Raw genomic sequence first — 21,667 nt, forward strand, 5'->3', positions numbered from 1 at the left:
GTCTTGCTGCCAGCCTAAGAATGAAGCCAGCACAGAGGATGGCGGAGTAGAGATGGACTGAGACGAGGTCCTTAGTGACATTGTTGAGCCACTGAAACCATCAGCCCTAGAGGCCCCGCCATCCTTGTGTGAGGCGGGATGATTGCTTTTCTTATTGTTTAACCAGCTTCAGACCAAAAGCTTTCACTTGCAGCAGAAGCCTCACCCCTGCCCCTCTGTGTAGTGTTGTGGTTCTGGAATGTAGGCTTTGGAATCTGATGGAATCAGAATGCTGGTTCTTCTGTTTACTTGGTAGCTTTATGATCTCATGCAATGGTGATATTAACTATGACTTAGAGAGGGCTTAACTTTGTTTTGGTGCCAACATAATTATATCAGTTAATCCTTTTATATTACCATTTCATAGATGAAGAAAACTGAGGTTGAGAGTAATTGAGCTTGTGAGTGAGTAGGGCCTGAAACAAAACAGATCTATTTGACCCAGTTTCTCAGAGCCTCATTGTTTAATGTGAAAAATGGCGATATTATGTATAATGCCAAGCTCATAGGATTGTTGGGAGGAGTAAATGAGATAATTTAGAGCATTGTAGTACAGGGCCTGTTACATAGACATCATTCAACAAATAGCTGCTATTATTATTACTGCTATTGCTGTTATCACATTCCTTGTTGTGTGCCCCTCGCTTAGTTTGGTGGGCGTGTTTTGGGCTCTTGATAAGTATTTGCTGACTCATGAATGATTCAATGATAAATTTCACCAATTCTGTCAATTATAGCGTTCAGGCATATCGTGCCTCATCATGCGTGCCATTTGACTGCTTCCCTGAGATCTCTGGCCTTTCCTGTGATGTTAATTTCATGTTCCTTGAGAGTAGGGAGCAAATACCACTTGGTTCAGTGCCACCACTGACGTTTTTAAAAGATCTAATACTTGGCGTACTAAGAAGTGTTTTTCAAGAAGTTTCTGTTTGGAACAGTTGGCTGCTTTCATTCATTATCACCATTTTCACAGGAATTGGAAGTTTTATAAACTATCGCACTGTTACCAGTTTTGGGGGCCAGATTAATAGAAAGAAGAGAATTTACTTATGGATCACTCCTTAAGTTCCTATTTTCCTTGTATAACACTTCATGTCAGAGAAACTAAAAACATTCTTTATAAACATTGCCTTTATTCATCAGATTTTCACTGAGGCATGAAAAGAATTACAGTGTCTCCGTCTCATGAGTTTGTCAGTAACTTCTTTTGCTTCTTGAGAGACACCTGAATCAGAATTCTAGTCTGAATTTCTGACTTCTAACTTATTCTTGCCTTATTCACTACCCCAAACTTTCTCTCAGAAATTATACATATGGGACATCCCTGGTGGCGCAGCGGTTAAGAATCCGCCTGCCAATGCAGAGGACATGGGTTCGATCCCTGGTCTGGGAAGATCCCACATGCCATGGGGCAGCTAAGCCCGTGCACCACAACTACTGAGCCTGCACTCTAGAGTCTGTGAGCCACAACTACCGAGCCCATGCACCTCAAGTATTGAAGCCCGCGCGCCTAGAGCCTGTGCTCTGCAACGAGAAGCCCCTGCTCGTCACAATAGAGAAAGCCTACGCGCAGCAACGAAGACCCAGTGCAGCCAAAAAAAAAAAAAAAAAAAACCAGAAATTATACATATGTGTTTTTTCTAAGACAACACACGGGAACAGTGGCCATTCCATTCTGTCTGCCCTCTGCATAAGAAGATCATGGTACAGGTGCGTGAGACCTTGCAGGGCTAGATTAAGATAAATGTGGCTGGAACAGCCCAGTAAACTCAGTTTCTTTATTTTAATCCATTGCCTTATTGTTGTAGCAGTCTATTTTTTCCCCCTAAATTACAGTTCTATACCGTATAACTCTGCTATATTTGTATTACCTGTAGAAAGGGAGGGCATTTTGTGTGTAGGCTTAATAAATTCACAAATGCTTTTCAGGCCTGGTTTTGTTTTATTCTGTTTTTAGGTATTTTATGAGGAATATATATGCATTTTTATGAGGAATTAGCTCCGATTTGCTGATGATGATGTGCGGTTGTAATATATGACTGTCTTTTATTTTCTAACTATGCTGAAGACCTACGGCAACACGGGTGGTGTTCAAGGAGATCATGGGTCCTTTTGGTCTTAGGGTTCACGACTGAAAATGACTTGTGAGCCCTTGAAATACCTTACTATTTCTCTTCTTTCTTTTAACTGCCCACCTTCTTGAAGTAGTTCTTCCACACTCAACATTCAACCAATATTTATTGGGCGTATGCTCAGTAAGCGATGTGAATGATGGCTGACTACTCTTTGTTTAATGCCCTCTGATCTCGTTTTCCGGTCCATTGCTTTACTACAGTCTGACTTTTCAAAAGTAAACAGCGGTCTTCTTAATAAATCCAGTGGGGTGGCAGTCAGGGTCCATTCAGGAAAACAGGCTAGTCTCTATTCTAAGGGATAAAGGGTCTAACGTGCAATCTGCTGCTTCCTCACCTGAGAGAAGAGTGAGGAGAAGCTGCTCCTGCGGGTTGCGGAGGCTGGCAGGCCTGGGCCTGAGCCCGGGGGTGGACCTGGGAGCTGGCCTGGGCAGGCTGCAGTTCCGCCAGGCTCCCGCAGTGGCCCGTCTGCCCTGCGGGGACGGGGTGGTTCTCAGGATCTGGGGCAGGGAGCTGCTGTCAGCCTCGTCCGGGGTTCTGCCCTCTGCTTCTCTTCTGTCTCCTCTTGTGGCAGACTCACCAGGAGCCACGCTGGCCAGGGGCTCTGAGGAGTGGCCCCTGGCCTCTGCCGGGTCCCTGAGGGTGGGGTGACACGGGGAAGGTGGCACAGGGGGCCCTTGCCCACCCCCCCTCCTCCCGGGCTTGCTTTCATGGTGACACTGTCACGTCCTTCACCTGCTTGAGACGCTTCAGCCGTAGCTCCCATGAGAGTTTTTGTCTCTGATTTTGTCCTCTTTCCCTTCCCTTGTGACCCTCCTCCTACCTGGGACTCTGAGACATGTGACACAAAGCTCGAAGTCAGAGCTTTAATGTGCTTCACATATATTTTCCATTTAAATTTTATAGAGTTTTATGATGCTTAATGTCTTTTTGTTTTGTTTTGTTTTTTTGCGGTAAGCGGGCCTCTCACTGCTGTGGCCACGGGACACACAAGCTCAGCGGCCATGGTTTACGGGCCTAGTCGCTCCGCAGCATGTGGGATCTTCCCGGACTGGGGCACGAACCCGCGTCCCCTGCATCGGCAGGCGGACTCTCAACCACTGCACCACCAGGGAAGCCCGATGCTTAATGTTTTGAATTTTTATTTTATGCGTTTATCCTTTTGGGTTTTATAAAATGCCTGGAAAGACTTTTTCTGTGTGAAAATTATGAAAATATTCATTACTTTTCTTCTAGTCTTTTTTTAAAAAAGCGATTCTTTTATACTTAATCTTCAAATCACTTTCCCATCATTATTTAACATGTTCAAGGCCAAACTCACCACCTTTCCTTTGTAACCAGTTCTGCCTTCCGGCGACGTTTGTACCGCTGTAAATCTCCGCCATCCAGGCACAGGTTCTTCTTTGATTCTCACTTCATCAAGTTTCTTTCTCGGCTGTTTCTATAAAACATCCTCTTTTTTCTCCACCTTAATCTTTGACTCCCTACTCCGTTTTCTTATTGGGTCTTCCTCTAACTCCTAAAAAATGAGTGTTTTTCAAAATACTGTGTAGGCAGGGCATGTGTACCTTGTTACCGTTGTGTGACCAAGGCAGCCACAGCTCTTGGCACATACGAGAACCTGTATTTATTGTATGACTTGGTGAATATCAGTGGGTGAATATACGTCTGTCCTTGTTCTCTATTTTCAGGATATCTCCACATTGACATCTAGATGTTACCTGCAGAATAGAGTGTCCCAAAATAGTCTCATGCAGTGGACATGGTACATTTAAGCAAGATATTGTGTCACGTTCTTATGAAGAACGTGGTGAAATATGGACTTGTTAACCTCTTAGTTAGACATGCTAGTAATTGAGTGACCTTACCCAAAGGTGTCCATGAAGGATCAGTGGATTCTGAAGAGGAAATTTCTTTGGGCTAGTTCTAGGATTTTGGCGATAGCTCCAAGTTCAGTCTTTTTTATTAACAGCTTAGAGGAAAACATAAGTTTATCAGACTTGCAGATAGGACAAGGTGGGGAAACAGGGCTCATGAGAGAATCAGGACCCTAATGTCTCGTAGACTACTTGGTTGAAGTGATAAACTAAATGAAATTTAATGCAACACTGAAAGGCCTTGCACCAGGGTCTAAAAATCTATTGTGTAAGTACAGGATTGCCTGGTGGAAACACAGGGGGAAAGGACAGAAAACTTTTCACTGGTAATTTGAGCTCAGCATAAAGAGTGTGACCTGATTTCTGAAAATGCTAAGGTGCTCTCATATGATCAGAAGAATAAATTCTGGTTTTTCCTGTGATGTTACACCTAGAATACTGCGTTTGGTTTAGCGGTATCAGTCACCTGGAGCTTGTTCAGAGCTAAGGGCTTAGGGACCGTGAAGAGCCTGGGGATAATGTCCCAGGAGAAATGAGTGGTGAGAAGGCGAATGCTGAGCCTGAAGAGGAGAGTATTTGGGGGGAGTGAGGAGGTGTCTCAGAACTGAGGGATCATATAATGTATTGTCCAAACCAGGACTCTTTGAGAGTGAAAGAAGGTACTGTTAGTAGTTATGCTGGGATGATGGACACACACTAGGACCGTCCTGGGCAAATGAGAACATGATCACCTAATTATAATCATCTTAAATATTTGAAGGTCTGTTATATGAAAGAAAGACAGGACTTCACCTGTGCAAGTGATAGGACCAGTGGATACAACTACAAGAAAACCTGCACCTTCTTCCTCATAATGAACTCCTGTCTGATGTCTTCAGTTGTTGAAGAATGGAATAGGTTACCTTACAAGGTGGTGTGTTTCCCATCACTGCCGGTGCCAAGAATTTGTATAGCTGCCCTTTCGAAGTCTTTATAACATACAGATCAGGTGAATCAACTTGTACCAGTCCATCAAGTATTTGTGTACTTACTCTTCCCGAGTACTCGGCAGATGTCCATTTTCTCATTACGTGTGGAGTAACCATCTGTATACTCCCAGCCCTGTGCCTGTCACTAGAGGAGGTTGGGATCTGTGGCTCTGATGGCTTTCACAATAGGCCTGGCTCTGCAGTTGGTTGATCTCTTGTCCCAGCTACAGACTCCATTCGTTCTGCATCAGGGCATAGTGACCTCTACTGCTGTTGTCTTGTTCACTATAATGTCTTCCCGATGCCTACATGCCTCTCTTTTTATTTTTGTCTTGGTTTTTATGCTAAATAAAAGGTGTCTCCTGTTCCATGGGCCAGCAGCCTCTGACCTGTTAGGGACCCCAGCTTTGGGTCAGCTCATTTCTTGCTGTGGGTGCTGTGGACATTCCTTGGCTTCCACGGGGCACTGATCCCCTGCTTGAGTCTTTGGTACTTTCTTTAGTCCTTTACAGCAAAAGAGACAGATGTGACTGTTTCTATTTGATATATGAGGTTTAGAGAGGTTAAATAATCTACTGGAGGTGACCCATCCAGTAGGTGTCTAAACTGGATCCAAGCCCAGGTCTCCTCATTTGTCCACTTATTTATTCATTCAGCCAGGGTCTGAGCGCCTGCGTGGTGCCAGGTCCGTCTGCTGCTCCAGATTCGTAACGAGTCCCCTTCCCCTCTCTCCGCAAATACACACTGTAGTCACACTACTCATTCTCCTGGACCTCCAGGGTGCCCTACTTCTTCCTGCACGGTCAGTAAAGACGGATGCGACCACCGTCCTCCTGTTGTTTGGATTCTAGATGTGCAAACATATAGAAGAGTAGTTTTCTTTTGTTTGTTTGTTTGTTTTTAATTTCTTTTTGATGTGGACCATTTTTTTTTAAGTCTTTATTGAATTTGTTACAATATTGCTTCTGGTTTATGTTCTTTTGGTTTTTTGCCCACGAGGCATATGGGATCTTAGCTCCCCAACCAGGGATCGAACCCACACCCCCTGCATTGGAAGGTGAAGTCTTAACCACTGGACCAACAGGGAAGCCCCTAGAAGAGTAGTGTTGTTTTAAACATCTGAGTATTAAGAAGAGAAGCACAGGGTGAAATGGCGGTGTGCTGTGCGGCCCATGGCTTACTCTGGGAACCAAGGAAGTGACATTTAAATGGAAACCTGAAGGATAATAGGAGTTAGCTGGAATGGGGGGTGAGATTAGACCATTTTGGGGCACAGAGGAAAGAGCATGTGCAAAGTCTCTGAGCAGGGACACACTTGATGCCTTGGAGGTTCAGAAAGAATCCAGTGCATGTGCGCCTGTATCGGGAGTGGAGGGCAGAAGACTTGATATAAGACTGGAGAGTTAGGCAGGGGCAGGGTCAAGGTCTTGGCAGTTTATCCTGAGACAAAGATATTTTTTCCTTTCCTTTTTGATCTTATTTGTTTTGTGAATAGGTAAAGTCATCACATAATTTGATATTCAAGGGCACCAAAGGGTATAGCAGTCTTGTCTCCTTTCCACCTCTGTCTTCCTGCCATCCATTTCCTTTCCCTAGAGACAATTATACTCTATTTCTCATGTATCCTTCCATAGATATTCTGTGCACACACTGGCAAACACATAACTCTTTTTCCTCACCCTTTTTTTACGCAAATATGAAGGTTCTATATGCCTTAGTTTTGAACATAGTTTGGATACCATTCCATGGCAGTATAGAAAGAGCTGTTTCATTCTTTTTTATGGATGCATAGTATTCCGTTGCAAACATGTACTCTAATTTATCTAATTAGATTTATTAACAATAATAATATAATATAATAATAATATAATAAACGTATTAATTTATCTGTTAGATAAATTAGATTTCTCTAAATAGATTGATGGGGGAAGGGCAGTATTGCAGAGGTAGAAGATAACTAGTAAACCATTTCAGTAGTTGAGACAGGGTGTGATGTTGACTTGGATTCAAATAGTGGTAGTGGAGATGGCGATTAAGTGTCTGTATGTAGGAGATCTAACACTAAGATCAGTTGATTGATGGGCTGTTAGGGGTGAAGCAGAGCCGTGACTTCTAGCCTTTCAGGCTCAGCAGTTGGGTGGATGATGATGTCACTTAGCAGGCTGGTTAACGCTAGAGGAAGGGCAAGTTGAGTTTAAGGCATTTGTGAGACATGCAGGTGGAGATGTGGGGTAGGCATTTGACTTTGCAAGTCTAGAGCTTAGGAGAGAGGGTTAGTCTTAAGATAGAAATTTGAGAGGAATTATCTTACAGTAATGAACATTTACAGCAATGGTAATTGAAATTTGGGGAATGGTTGACGTCACCATAGTCAGTGACGTGGTCAAAATGTTGATGTAGTGGAAAGTGCTTAAAAAAGACATGTCCTTTTAATCTTTGAGAAAATGATAAATGATTCTACACAGTTGTTATTAAAGCATTCTGAGTGAGTTTGTAGAGATTATTATAATTTGTTGTTTGATAACAACAGTTAGCACATTAGTAAAGTTTGTTGAGGAATTTAATTTAGTGTCCTGCCTAGAAGTTGGCTGCCACACAACTTTGCAAAGCTTATTTATTTACAAACGCATAGTAGATAGTTGGAATTCTGCAATTTTCTTCTAACCATTCCTTTATTCATGTAACACATACTGAGTGCCTACCTTGCATAGGGCAGTGTTCAGGAAGAATATTCATATTTATCATTGTCTTGAGGTAGTTATTGTTTCCAGTTGCTTCTTTTACTTTCTAACTATTAATTTCGGTTTGCTGAGTGTCACTGTCTTCAATTTAGTCCTTTGGGTTATTTTGTTAACTCAACGTTGTGATGCACATTTACAGCAGTGGTATTTTGTACCCATACTTTTCTAGTAACAAAACTTCAGACATACGTGAATTGTGCTTAAAATATATATACATATATACATTTATTGCTAAAACAGGGAAGTATATAGTATAATAATCCTCCCAGATTTTTCTCATATAGCCACAAGTTTCTGTTAGTCCTGAGTTCATTTTCCACAAAAGAATAGAAATGGTGGGTGGAGGAGGTGGCTTGTGAGGAATTTGGCTCTTTAAAGGTGGCGACAAGGAAATTTCAGAGCCATTGGCCTAGTTTAATGGCTACCAACTCTGACCTAAGCATTAACTTAAAAGAATTATAAGTTAATAATTATAAAATTTATATAATTATGAATCAATAAAAAATTTGTCCTTATCCTAGAAAGAAAAGAAACAAAATGGTATAGAAATAAAAAACATTACAGAAAACAAAAACACTATATAACTGTTTATGAACTATGAATATTATGATAAAGTATATTTTTATAAGGAAAGTAGTATGGTAGATATAAAACTTATTATTTGATTGATATATTCTCTCTTTTCAGAGTCCTAACTTTCTAAAAAACTCTTCATTTTGACCATGTTAAAGACTGACCTCTTCCTTACAACTCAGTAATAAGAAAACAATGAACCTAATAAAATCGGAGCAAAAGATCTAGGCAGAACCTTGACCAAAGAAGATATGCTCTTAGAAGCTATATGCATAAAAGACGCTAAGAAACTATTAGTCATTCAGAAACTGCAAATTAAAACCATAATGAGGTAACCACTACCTCTATTGGAATGGCTGAATAAATAAACAAACTTGATAATATCAAGCACTGGTGAGGATGGGGAGCAACTGGAACGCTCATACGTTGCTAGCGGAAAAGCAATATGATACAGCCACTTTGGTAAGCAGCATAACCTACCTCTCAATCCAGTGATCCCACTCCTAGATTTGTGCTCAAGAGAATAGAAAGCATGTACCATCAGTTATGAATGGATAAACACACTGGCATTTTTTCTTTTTTTGGTTCTATTTATTTATTTATTTTTAAATTTAAAATTTATTTTATTTTTGGCTGTGTTGGGTCTTTGCTGCTGTGCGCAGGCTTTTCTCTGGTTGCGGCGAGCGGGGGCTACTCTTTGTTGTGATGCACGGGCTTCTCACTGCAGTGGCTTCTCTTTGTTTCGGAGCACGGGCTCCAGGCGCGTGGGCTTCAGTAGTTGTGGCACTTGGGCCCAGTAGTTGTGGCTCATGGGTTCTAGAGTGCAGGCCCAGTAGTTGTGGCTCATGGGCTTAGTTACTCTGCAGCATGTGGGATCTTCCCGGACCAGGGCTTGAACCTGTGTCCCCTGCATTGGCAGGCGAATTCTTAACCACTGGAACACCAGGGAAGCCCAGCAAACTGGCATTTTTATACTAAAATACTATCAATAGTTAAAAGCAACAAATTATTGATAAATGAAGCAACATAGATGAATCTCAAATGCATTATGCAAAATCAATGATTCTCAACCTTTAAAAAATTATTATACCCTGCAGCCCTTTTACATATTTTCCCTAATTGCCCATTCCCCTCATGAAATTTTTTTTTTTTTTTTTTGCGGTACGCAGGGGTCTCATTGTTGTGGCCTCTCCCGTTGCGGAGCACAGGCTCCGGACGCGCAGGCTCAGCGGCCATGGCTCACGGGCCCAGCCGCTCCGCGGCATGTGGGATCTTCCCGGGCCAGGGCACGAACCCGTGTCCGCTGCATCGGCAGGCGGACTCTCAACCACTGCGCCACCAGGGAAGCCCCCTCATGAAATTTTAATACCACAGAGGTATTGTCTATCTGTTTATGCACTGTAGCCCTTTGGCACACTCAGACCATTGAAATACCTAAGGTTTTTACACGTGCCAAGAATCAGTTTTCACCTCTTTGGAGACAGTAGGGGTCCTTCACTCCCCCATTGAGAATGCGTGGACTTAGGAAGGAGGCCAAATTCAAGTGGCTGCGTACTGTGTGGATTGATTTATATGACATTCTTGAACAGGAATATCTATCAGATCAGAGAACAGATCTATGGTTGCCAGGGGTACAAGGAGGGACTGACTATATGGGGGAAGAGAGAGCTTTTGGAGGTGGTGGAGATGCTCTGTTTCTTGACTGCAGTGGTGGTTGTACAGTAGTGCGCATTTGTCAGAATTAATAGAATTGTGTACCCAAAGGGTGAATTGTATGCTGTTTAATTATACCTTAATAAGCCTGACTTTCCCAGACGTAGTGGCCTGGGTTGAACCTGGAATGGTTATGGGGAGTGAGAAGATTGGAAGTATCAGAGGCAGATCATTCTGGAATCTTCCATCACAAATTGTGGACTGTATGCTGACAGTCACATATAAAATAATAAATAAACCCATAAAACTTTCTTTTTTAAAATTGAAGTATAGTTGACTTATAATATTATATTAGGTTCAGATGTATAACAGTGATTTGATATTTTTGTAACTTACATACCATACAAATTTATATTTTTATTGACTCTATTCCCTGTGCTGTACATTACATCCCTGTGACTGACTTACTTTATAACTGGTAGTTTGTACCTCTTTATCCCCTTCACCTATTTCACCCTTCCCCCCATCTCCCTCCCCTCTGGCAGCCACTAGTTTGTTCTCTGTATCTGTGAGTATGTTTCTGTATATTTGTTTGTTTTGTTTTTTAGATTCCACATATAGGTGAAAACATACAGTATTTATCTTTCTCTGTCTGACTTATTTTGCTAAGCATGATACCCTCCAGGTCCATCCATATTGTTACAAATGTCAAGATTTCACTTTTTTATGACTGAGTTTTATATACATGTATATGTATGTGTGTGTGCGTGTGTGTGTGTTTGTATCACATGTACTTTATCCAGTCATGTATCAATGGATACTTATGTTACTTATACCTATCTTGGCTGTTGTAAATAATGGTGCAACGAACATTGAGATGCAGATATTTTTTCAAATTAGTGTTTTTGTTTTCTTCATATAAATACCCAGGAGTGAAATTGCTGGATCATAGGTAGTTCTATTTTTAATTTTTTGAGGAACCTTCGTTCTCTTTTCCATAGTGGCTGTACCAATTTACATTCCCACCAACAGTGCACAAGGGTTCCCTTTTCTCCACATCCTCTCCAACACTTGTTATTTCTTGTCTTTTTGGTGATAGCTATTCTGACAGGTGAGGTGTTATCTCATTGTGATTTTGATTTGCATTTCCGTGATGATTAGTGATGTTGAGCATCTTTTCATGTACCTATTGGCCACCTGTATGTTTTCTTTGGAAAAATGCCTATTGAGGTCCGCTGCCCATTTTTAAATCAGATTGGTCTTTTGATATTGATTTGTGTGAGTTCTTTATATATTTTGGATATTAACCCCATATCAGACATCACTTGCAAATAACTTCTCCCATTCAGTAGATTGCCTTTTCATTTTGTTGATGGTTTCCTTTACTGTGCAAAAGCTTTTTTTTTAGTTTAATGTGGTCCCATTTGTCCGCTTTTGCTTTTGTTGCCATTGCCTGAGAAGATAGATCCAAAAAATATTGCCAAGACCCATTGTATAAAACATACTGCCTGTGTTTTTTGTTTTTTTAAAAAATAAACTTATTTATTGATTTATTTTTGGCTGCATTGGGTCTTTGTTGCTGCGTGTGGGCTTTCTCTAGTTGCAGCAAGCGGGGGGCTACTCCTTGTTGCGGTGTGTGGGCTACTCATTCGGTGGCTTCTCTTCATTGTGGAGCACAGGCTCTAGACATGCGGGCTTCAGTAGTTGTGGTGCGCGGGCTCAGTAGTTGTGGCTTGCAGGCTCTAGAGCTCAGGTTTAGTAGTTGTGGTGCACAGGCTTAGTTGCTCCGCGGCATGTGGGATCTTCGCAGACCAGGGCTCGAACCCGTGTCCCCTGCATTGGCAGGCAGATTCTTAACCACTGCACCACCAGGGAAGCCCCTGCCTATGTTTTCTTTGAGGAGGTTTGCAGTTTCAGGTTTTACATTTAAGTCTTTAATCCATTTTGAGTTTATTTCTGTGAGAAGATGGTCTAGTTGCATTCTTTTTCGTGTAGCTGTCCAGTTTTCCCAAAATCTCTTATTGACGAGACTGTCTTTTCCCCATTGTTATATTCTTGCTTCCTTTGTCATAATAATTGTCATAATTTTTCATAACCATTCACTATATGTACATGGGTTTATTTCTGGGTGTTCTGTTCCATTGATCTATGTGTCTGTTTTTTGTGCCAGTACCATACTGTTTTGATTATGATGGCTTTGTATTATAGTTCAAAGTCAGGAACCATGATACCTCCAGTTTTGTCCTTCTTTCTCTCAAGATTGCTTTGGCTATTTTCAGAGAAACTTCTCTAGTAACGAACAGAAATAATCCCAGGAAGTATATCCTTAAACACTTAAAACTTTCTGGAAACACACACACACAATGTGAAACCCAAGATGCAATGAAAGAATAGTGTAAAAGGAGGTTGTCTGGGAAGTCTTTTGAGGGTTGATGGCCCAGCCTCCTTGGCACAGAGGCTAATCTAGATTAATCAAGATTGGAAGTCCTAGTTTTTCCTTGGGACTTGCTAAAACCAGGTTGAGATTTAATTTGCAAAAAAAAAAAAAAAAGAACTGAAGGAAAGCTGCCTTCTGTTTCTTAGTGGAAGCTGGCTTATTGTTTGTCAATGTGACTTTTGGTGAAAGTTTCCCAGTTCCTGTGGAATCCAATATGGGAAAATGTTTTTATGCTACATTTGCTTTTTTATATTTAAAGCTGAGACTTTTCTCCTTTACTGTAGGCTCCAACTGAAGTATGTTATCATCCTGTATCAAGAAGAGCCTGGAGAAGCAGGGGTGGTGGAAATACAGGTTTTGCTTTTGGAATACCTTTAACAAAGGTATTTGAATTTCTAAATGTTGCCAAGAAATGGAGTTTCCTCCTCCATTAAAGTTCTTATGTGTAATCATTGTATGTCATCTGATTCTGAGCCAAAATGTTATATTTTAAATGGTCTGGTGACAAATGAGCTATTTTTCTTTTCTTTTGAAAGCCCTTACTGAATTGTCACATATTCTGGGGAGGTTCCCAGTTAGTGGTATAGGGAAAATCTGCCTTTCATGATCTTTATACTATAGTACTAGATATAAGGGTTGTAGTAAAGTCTGTTAATAACTACAGCAGATATTAAGGAGGCACCTTATGGGCTGTATCTTAGTGGATCTGAAAAGTCATGAAGAAGATGTTACTGACTTCACTGATCACAGATAGGCATCTTGTCAATACCTGTTAGTTGACATTTACAGCATGTCTTCTGGGTTTAGAGAGCACTTTTTCTAGGAACACAGAGAATACAAATGAAACTGAAGACATGGAGTCTTCAACTTAAATCATGCTTTCAGCGGACACTTAAGGACTGGGGAGTAATGCTGTACCTCCTTGAGGGTGCAGTATGTACATAAATTAAAACAGTATTTTTATAAGCTAACAGTGGATAATTGGAACCCAGAATTAAAACAATACCATTACAATAGCTTCAAAAAGTTAAATACTTAGATAAAACCTAAAGTACACAAAACTGTAATCTTTACAGTACTTAAAACACCAGTGAGGGCTTCCCTGGTGGCGCAGTTGTTGAGGGTCCGCCTGCCGATGCAGGGGACATGGGTTCGTGCCCTGGTCTGGGAGGATCCCACGTGCCGCGGAGCGGCTGGACCCGTGAGCCATGGCCGCTGAGCCTGCGTGTCCGGAGGCTGTGCTCCACAGCGGGAGAGGCCACAGCAGTGAGAGGCCCGTGTACCGCAAAAGAAAAAAAGAAAAAATAAAAAACACCAGTGAAAGAAATCAAGGAATACCTAAATAAATGGGGAAATATATTCATAGATTGGAATACTAAATATAGTAAAGATGTCAGTTCTTCCCAAATTGATTTAATCAGTTCCAGTAGAAATCTCAGCAGAATTTTTTGCACATATTGACAAGTTGATTCTAAAATTTATATGGAAAGGTAAGTGAGTTAGAAAAGAGAAAAAGATTTTGAAAAAGAATAATGAAGTCGGAGGAACACGCTGTCCAGTGGTAAGACTTACTGTGAAGCTCTAGTAATTTTATTAGTCAGGGTTTTCCAGAGAAACAGAAGCAATAGGAGATATATTTAAAGAATTGGCTTGAACGGTTGTGGAGCCTGGCAAGTCCAAAATCTTCAGGGTAGGCCAGCAGGGAAGAATTGATGTTGCAGCTTGAGTCTAAAGGCAGTATAGAGATAGAATTCCCTCTTCCTCAGGGGACATCAATCTTTTTTTCTCTTAAGGGCTTCAGCTGATTAGAAGAAGCCCACCCACATTATGGAAGGTAGTATGCTTTACCCAAAAGTCTACCGATTTAAATGTTAATCTCTTCCAGAAAGTACTTTCACAGCAACATTTAGACTCATGTTTGACCAAATATCTGGGTGCTGTGGCTTAGCCAAGTTAACACATAAAATTAACCACCAAGTAATTAAGACAGTGTCATATTTGTGAAGGGTGAGTGTATAGATCAGTGGAACACAACAGAGGATCCAGAGATCGATCCGCACAAATATGGACAGTTGATTTTTGAAAAAGGCTCAAATATACTTTATTGAAGAAAAGATGCTTTTTTCAACAAATGGTATTGAAACAGTTGAACATCCATATGCCAAAAAAAAAAAAAACTGTAAACTTCACATTCTCTACAGAAAAAAATCTCAAAACAGGTCATAGATGTGAATGTAAAATGATAAAAATTTTAGAAAAAACAATGGAGAAAATTTTCATGACCTTCTGTTAGGCAAAGGGTTCTTAGACATGATACTAAATACATGGTTCATAGGAAAAATGATAACCTGGACTCCATAAAAGTTAATCACTTTTCTGAAACATGCTGTAAGAAAATACAAAACCAAGTTATAGACTTGGGGAAAACATTTGCAAATCACATATCTGACTATATATTTTATAAATTACTCTCAAAACTCAACAGTTAGAAACATAAAATCCAGTTTTAAAAATGCCCCAAAGATTTGAATAGACATGTCACTAAAGAAGATACACAAATGGTAAATAAGCAAATGAAAAAATGTTCCACATCATTGGCTTTTAGGGAAATGCACATTAAAACCACAATGAGATACCACTGCATGCCTATTAAAATGGCTAAAATGAAAAAATGGTGACATTACCAACTGCTGATGGGGTTGTGAAGTAAGTGGAACTCTCGTCCATTGCTGATGGAATGTGAAACGGGATGGCTTCTCTGGAAGAAAGTTGGCCAGTTTCTTATGAAGTTACATACACACTTACCGTAAAACCCAACAGTCCCACTTGTTGGTACTTTTTGTAGAGAAGTAAAAATTTACTTTCACACAAAAACCTATACACAAATGTTTATAGCAGTTCTGGTCGTAATCCCCCCTAACTGGAAACCACCCAAATGTCCTTCAGTGGGTGAATGGATGAACAAATTGCAGCACTTATATCTAGTTGAACACTGCTCAGCAGAGACAATGATAGCAACAGCTTGGATGAATCTCAGTGGCATTATGCTTAGTGAAAGACTTCTGTCTCAAAAAGTTCAATACTGTATAGTTCCATTTATACAACCTTCTTAAAAAGATGAATTTATAGTGGTGGAGAACAGATTAGTGTTTGCCAGGGTTTGGGGTTGGGGATGGTGGGAGGAGGAGTGTGTGACTACAGAGGGGTAGAATGAGGGAGTTTTTGGGTGTGATGGAATTTTCTGTATTCTGACTGTGGTGGTGGTAACTTGAATCTATACATTTGTTACATTTCAGAAATTATACACTCTCCAAGATGTCAGTTTTACTGTATGTCAATTAAAAAATAGCTTATGATTGGGACTTCCCTGGTGATCCAGTGGGTAAGACTCCATGCTCCCAATGCAGGGTGCCCAGGTTTGATCCCTAGTCGGGGAACTAAATCCCTCATGCATGCTGCAACTAAAGATCCCGCATGCCACAACTAAGAGTCTGCATGCCACAACTTAGACCCAGTGCAGCCAAAATATATAAGTAAATAAATAAATATTTTTTAAAAATAGTTTATGATAAAAAGAATACATTAAGGTCAATACACAATTAAAATTTAGAATTTATCCATGTTGATGACTGTTACTTACTTATAATTATTGCTGTGTGGTCTTACATTGTATAGATATAGCAGGTGGGCATTGGATTTGTGTCCGGTTTTTCCCTATTATGAACCGTGCTGCTCTAAGCATTTTTTATACATCTTCTCAGGCAAGAGAAGTTTCTCCAGAATGTATATCTAGGAGTAGATTTGTTGGGTTATATGGTTGCATGTACACCTCTAGTAGGTAAAAACAAATTTTCAAAAGAAAAAAATTTTTTGTAAAGCAGTTTACACTCTCCAGTTTACACTCTCCAGCAATAAATGAAATTTCCTGGTTCCACACATTTCTTGGCAACATTTGGACATTGTCTAACTTATAAATTTTTTTCATTTGAGTGGGTTTGAACCTAATACCTCCATGTAGTTATAATTCTCTATTTCTCTAATTATGAATGAGGTTGAGCATGTTTTCATATGTTTAGATGCCATTTGTTTACCTTTTCTTTGAAATTCCTGGGTGGGGATTTTTTTGGTTGCTCATTTTTCTGAATGGTTTGCTAGTTTTTTATTGATTCTTAAGAGTTTTTTATATATTTTAGGAACAAATTTTTGTGAGTTATTTGTGCTGTAAATATCTTCTCCCAGTTTGTGGCTTATTTTTCCCTTTCTTCCTGGAGATTTTGATGAATGACGGTTCTTAAGTTAGCATAGTCAGATCTGCCCATCTTCTTATATATGATCGTGCATTTGTTTCTTGTTTAAGAAAACTGTATCCTATATCCTGAGGTCATAAGGTATTCTACTGTATTATGTTTGCAAAGCTTTAGAGATTTGCCTTTCGCACTTGGGTCTTCAAATCACTAGGACTTGGTTTTTGAGTGTGGGGGGTGGGATGAGACCAGCTTCATTTTTTTCCCTATATGTCTAACTTGTCACCACAGTACTATGTATTGAAAAGTCCAACTTTTCCAACTGAACAGTAATACATCTTCCACATCAGTTTCTCTATCTCAAGTGTCAATCTTTGTGTGGTTCTATTTTTGTGTTGCTCTTCAGTTCCTTTGGTCTATTTATACAGTTCTTTTGCCATTATCACATTGTCTTAAATATTATAGTTTTATAATGAATCTCAGAATTTGGTAGCAAAAGTCTCCTAGGTTATTTATGTGAAGACTGTGATAACATTTACAAATAAGGACACTTTTGTTCTTCCTTGCTTATCCTTAATCCTTTTATGTCTTTTTCCTGCCATATAGTACTAGCTTGGAATCTCAATACAGTGTTGAATTGAAATAGTAATAAGGGGCATCTTTGTTTTGTTCTAAATCCTACAGGAAATGCTTTTAATGTAAATAGGCATTTTGTGGACACATTTATCATGTTAAGGAAGTTCCCTTCTGTTCCTAGCATGTAAGAGGTTTTTGTTTGTTTGTTTTGTTTTCCAAAAGATGTTGAATTTTATCAAAAGGTTTTCTGTTCTTTTTGAGATAATCAACTAAGTTATCTTTTGTGAATGGCATGTTGCATTAAATACATTAATTGATATTTTGATGTTAAGCCAACCTTGCATTCCTGGGATAAACCCAAGTTGGTTATGAATTATTCTTATTGTTAGAGTTTGATTTGCCAATACTTTTTTTTTCAAATTGAAAATGCCATTTATGTAACATGCATCCCTATTTCAAGGATATAAATTTTTTTAAGTGGCACATCATGATTATAAAGTATCTTAGACTGTAAGATGTTTTGGTTTTAGAGATGTTAAAATACTTTAATGTATATGTCTTAATGCCAACTAAATGTCCTATTGTTTTGTTTTATGTCTATGTTCTTAAGTGAACTTGACCTATAATTGTCTTTCCTCATTCTTTTGTTGTCAAATTTTGTTGTTAAGGTTGTGTCCCATGATACAATGAGTTGGGGAATGTGCCCACTTTTTCTATACTATTGAATAGTTGATGTAATATCAACCTTATTTCATTCTTGACTGTTTGGTTGAACAAGCCTATAAAATAATATATGGGTGTAGCATTTTAACTGCTGATATAGTTTCTTTAATGCTTATGAAACAATTCAAGTTTTCTCTTTCTTATTCAGTTTTTTTGGGTTTCAGTTTTCAGGAATTTGTTCATTTCATCCATATGTCCAAATCTGTTAGCGCAAAGTGATTCATGAGAAGTTCATATATGTTTAATCTAGGTAGTAGCATCTATACTTGTGTTTCCTCTTCATTTCTGCTATTGTCTATCTGTATTTTAATTTTTTGCCTTTTTCCGTTTTTGTAGGAGGTTGGTCAATATTACTTTTTTCAAAGAAATGAGTTTTGACATTGACATTGACATTATTCATCTTTATCATTTGCTTTCTGTTTCATTACTTTCTGCACTTATTTCCATTCTTCTACTTTGGGTCGATTTTACTGATTTTTTAAAAAGTTCTTAAAAGGGATGCTTAAGATTTTGGTCTTTTCTCTTTAAAAATTGCACTTCATACATAGTAAATCTAACGACATGGTTCTTTTCTTGAATTTGTTTATGTTTTTACCTGTTGGGTTTTATCATGCTGTTTTACACATTTTATAGTTTTTAGCTGTTTTGTTTTGTTTTGTTTTGTTTTTTACCCAAAACAAAGATTTGTCTTTGATTTTGATTTCTGATGCAGTTGGAGTCAGAGAATATGTATGTATATTGCCATTTTAGTGAATATTACATGTGTGCTTGAAAATAATGTGTATTCTACAGGTAGTTGTTGCAGCGATTCTTTCCTATGCAAGACTTGAGACCACTGTTCCAAGGGGAGAGTGGCCAAGTGCTGCTAATAGAGACCAAAGCAGACTTGCTTCATTGTTATTCGTGGAAGGTATTGACTCACAAAGGAGTCATAAACGAGAACTACTTACTCAGAACGTCTCAATACTTTGAGGAATATATTGAGATAACAGCTATTTTTAGTGCACACAAAGAAGCATTCTTTTTAAGCAGATAGAATTATAGTTTTTCTGTTAGATAAAATAATTGATGAGACCTTATAAGGACAGCATTGGAAAGGAAAAATAAATTGCTTTCTTGATTAATGCCCACTTTTGTTTTCTTTACTAAGATTATAGTGTGACATTAGTAATAAAAGCAATAACCTTTACAGGGTTTTCACTGTGGGCCGGTCGCTGAGTTGAGAGCTTAGACCCTGGATTCAGACTGCCTACTTTCAAATCTTGGCTCCTCCACTTACTGTGTGACCTTTCTGTGCTTCAGTTTCCTGAAACGAGGGTACTGGTTATACACACTGCATAGTGTTATTTTGGAAGTAAGACTGGATGGCCCTGCTCCCGATAATAGTACCCAGTATTATTTGGCATTTACTCTGTGTGACATACTGCTCTAAACTTTCACCACAGGTTAGTTTAATTTTCACAAGCCCCTATGAAGTGTATTATTGATACCCCCATATTTAGATTTACTGAGGCTTAGAAAGACATGGAGATAGAAACAAAACCCTTTCAGAGCTGACTTGTGTTACTGCAGCAGGGGGATCCTAACCAGAACGGCCCGTCCGTGAGGATGAGACAGGTTTGTGGCGAACCACATGGGGAGGACTGAGCAGGAGAAGAGGAGCCGGTTTCGAAGGATTTCAAGGCTGTTACGCATCATCTGATTTTCGACTCTCTACGTGTTAGTTGTGCTGCTATAAGGAAACGCCACTAGCTCTGGAGGCTAGAAGTCCAAGACCAAGGTATTGGCCAATTTGATTTCTGGTGAGGGCTATCTTCCTGACTTGTAGATGTCCCCTTTTTCATTGTGTCCTCACGTGGCTTTTCTCCACCAGTGTGGGTGGAGAGAGAAGGATCCTTCTCTCTTTCTTTTCTTATAAGACCACTAGTCCTATCAGATTAGGGCCCCACCCTTATGACCTTATTTAACCTTAATTAACTCCTAAGGACCCCATCTCTAAATACAGTCACATTGGGGGTCGGGGCTTTAACATTTGGATTTTGGAAGGGCACAGTCTATAGCACCTCACCATCACTCCAAGGGACAAATATGGCATCTTCTGTGCCTGGATAGGTTCTCCACTACCTTCTAGTGAGGGTCAATTTTAACAAAAATTATCACCAGAGTGACTAGGTTCACATTTGTATCACCAATGGGCTTATTTCAAAATATTTGGCATTTCTATGGGCAGCCAGGTGGTATGTGTTGCTAAAATAAGGGGACTATTTGGCATTGCTGGGGAGGCCTTGGGAGTACATCTTTCTGCCCTGGTTGGAGTGTGTTGTAGGCATACAAATCTGATATCTTCATGTCTCATATGATACATTTCTGAAAAAATACAGTCTAGTAGTCATTCATTCCACAAATCTTTAATTCTTCTGCTGTATGCCAGGCACTGTTCGTGGGCTTTGATAGTATGTGAAAAGCATAACAGAACAAGGTGCTGCCTGTGTGGAGTGTTCACTGCAGGTTAGCAGGTAAACAGAGAAATGCATAGCACCATGTCTGTGCTGTGAAGAAGGAAGGTAAGGCGATTGGGGAATAGCAGTCTTGATCGGGTGGAGTGCTGTTTTAGAAAAGTGGTAGGAAAGTGAGGGCATGAGCCAGGGAAATATCTGAGAGAAGAACATTGTGGACAGAGGAGACATCATGTGAAATACAAAGGCCCACTACTAGTTGGAATATTCTTGGCAAGTAATGGAAGGATAACACCCCCAGGTTCTGGGGTCATATTGCCTGGAAATGCTCAGATGTTAAGTATCGCTATTATTAATGTGATTAGGGTGCAGATATAACTCTAATAAACAAAACTTTTTCTGCCCGAATGCACTTTTTTTGTTGGAAGCTGTTACCAAGATCAGCTTGCTACCCCTCTCCCCTTTGAAAATCAAGATACATTTTCCGAGTCAGTCCTCAGTTTATGGACAATAATGGCACAGTGCTGTGTTTCTCTGAGCTTTCCACCAAAGTGTTCTGAATGCAAAGACTGAACCCAAGAGGGTATGTCTGTTTGTGTGTGTGTGTGTTTGTGAGTGCGCGCACGCAGGTCTTTCCATAAAGGGAACATTTTTTGTAATCTCTTTTCTTCTAAAGATCCATGCCAATTTTGTGTTCTTCTAAATAATGCATTTGTGCCTACTTTAATACTGAAATTACATTTTAAATGCCAGGCCTGTTTTGTGGATTTGAATACCCTTGCCCCCAGGCACATTCCCTGGCTGCACCCTTCGAGAAGCCCTGGAATAGAGCCATGTGGTGTATGGTCTGGCCCCTGTTCAGCAGCAGGCTAATGTTACCCAAGGGTATCAGGGTGTGGGCTGGGTGGTTTTACTGTTAGTATCCTGTAAAGTGAAACACAAGAATGTTCAACTTCCTTCCATAAATTATATATAAAGTGAAAACCAAGAAAATGCAGTTTTCTTCCCAGAATGAGCAATGTAAAGTGAAGCATAAGAAAATCCAGTCTCCTGGCAGAATGAACAGTGAAATTCACTCTGGCACCATCAGAAGAGAATCACCAGATAGAAGATGTAGCAACAAGCGAAATTTTCCCCAAATCACTTTTATTTGGCTTTGGAATTCATAATGTGCCACTCACTTTTGCAGGCTAATTTTTTTTTTAGATTATGTTTTATTGAATTACTAACTTGGCAGTCTCTGAATAT

The 21,667-nt window shown here is 39.7% G+C and overlaps 1 protein-coding gene across 2 annotated transcripts in view; it reads left to right on the forward strand.

Annotated features, from left to right (window-relative positions):
- The window catches only part of WWC2 (WW and C2 domain containing 2), a 166,505-nt gene that overhangs the window by 22,288 nt on the left and 122,550 nt on the right, over window positions 1–21,667 (forward strand). The window contains exon 1 of one of the 2 annotated variants that reach the window (XM_082863904.1): window positions 12,258–12,803. The exons of the other annotated variant lie outside the window; for it this stretch is intronic. The gene's annotated coding sequence lies outside the window, so the exon portion shown is untranslated. Of the gene's footprint in view, window positions 1–12,257; window positions 12,804–21,667 lie in introns of those variants that run through there. 2 annotated transcript variants of the gene reach the window in all.

This window comes from Leucopleurus acutus, assembly GCF_964270905.1.
Source record: "Leucopleurus acutus genome assembly, chromosome: 21".
Lineage (NCBI taxonomy): Eukaryota > Metazoa > Chordata > Mammalia > Artiodactyla > Delphinidae > Leucopleurus > Leucopleurus acutus.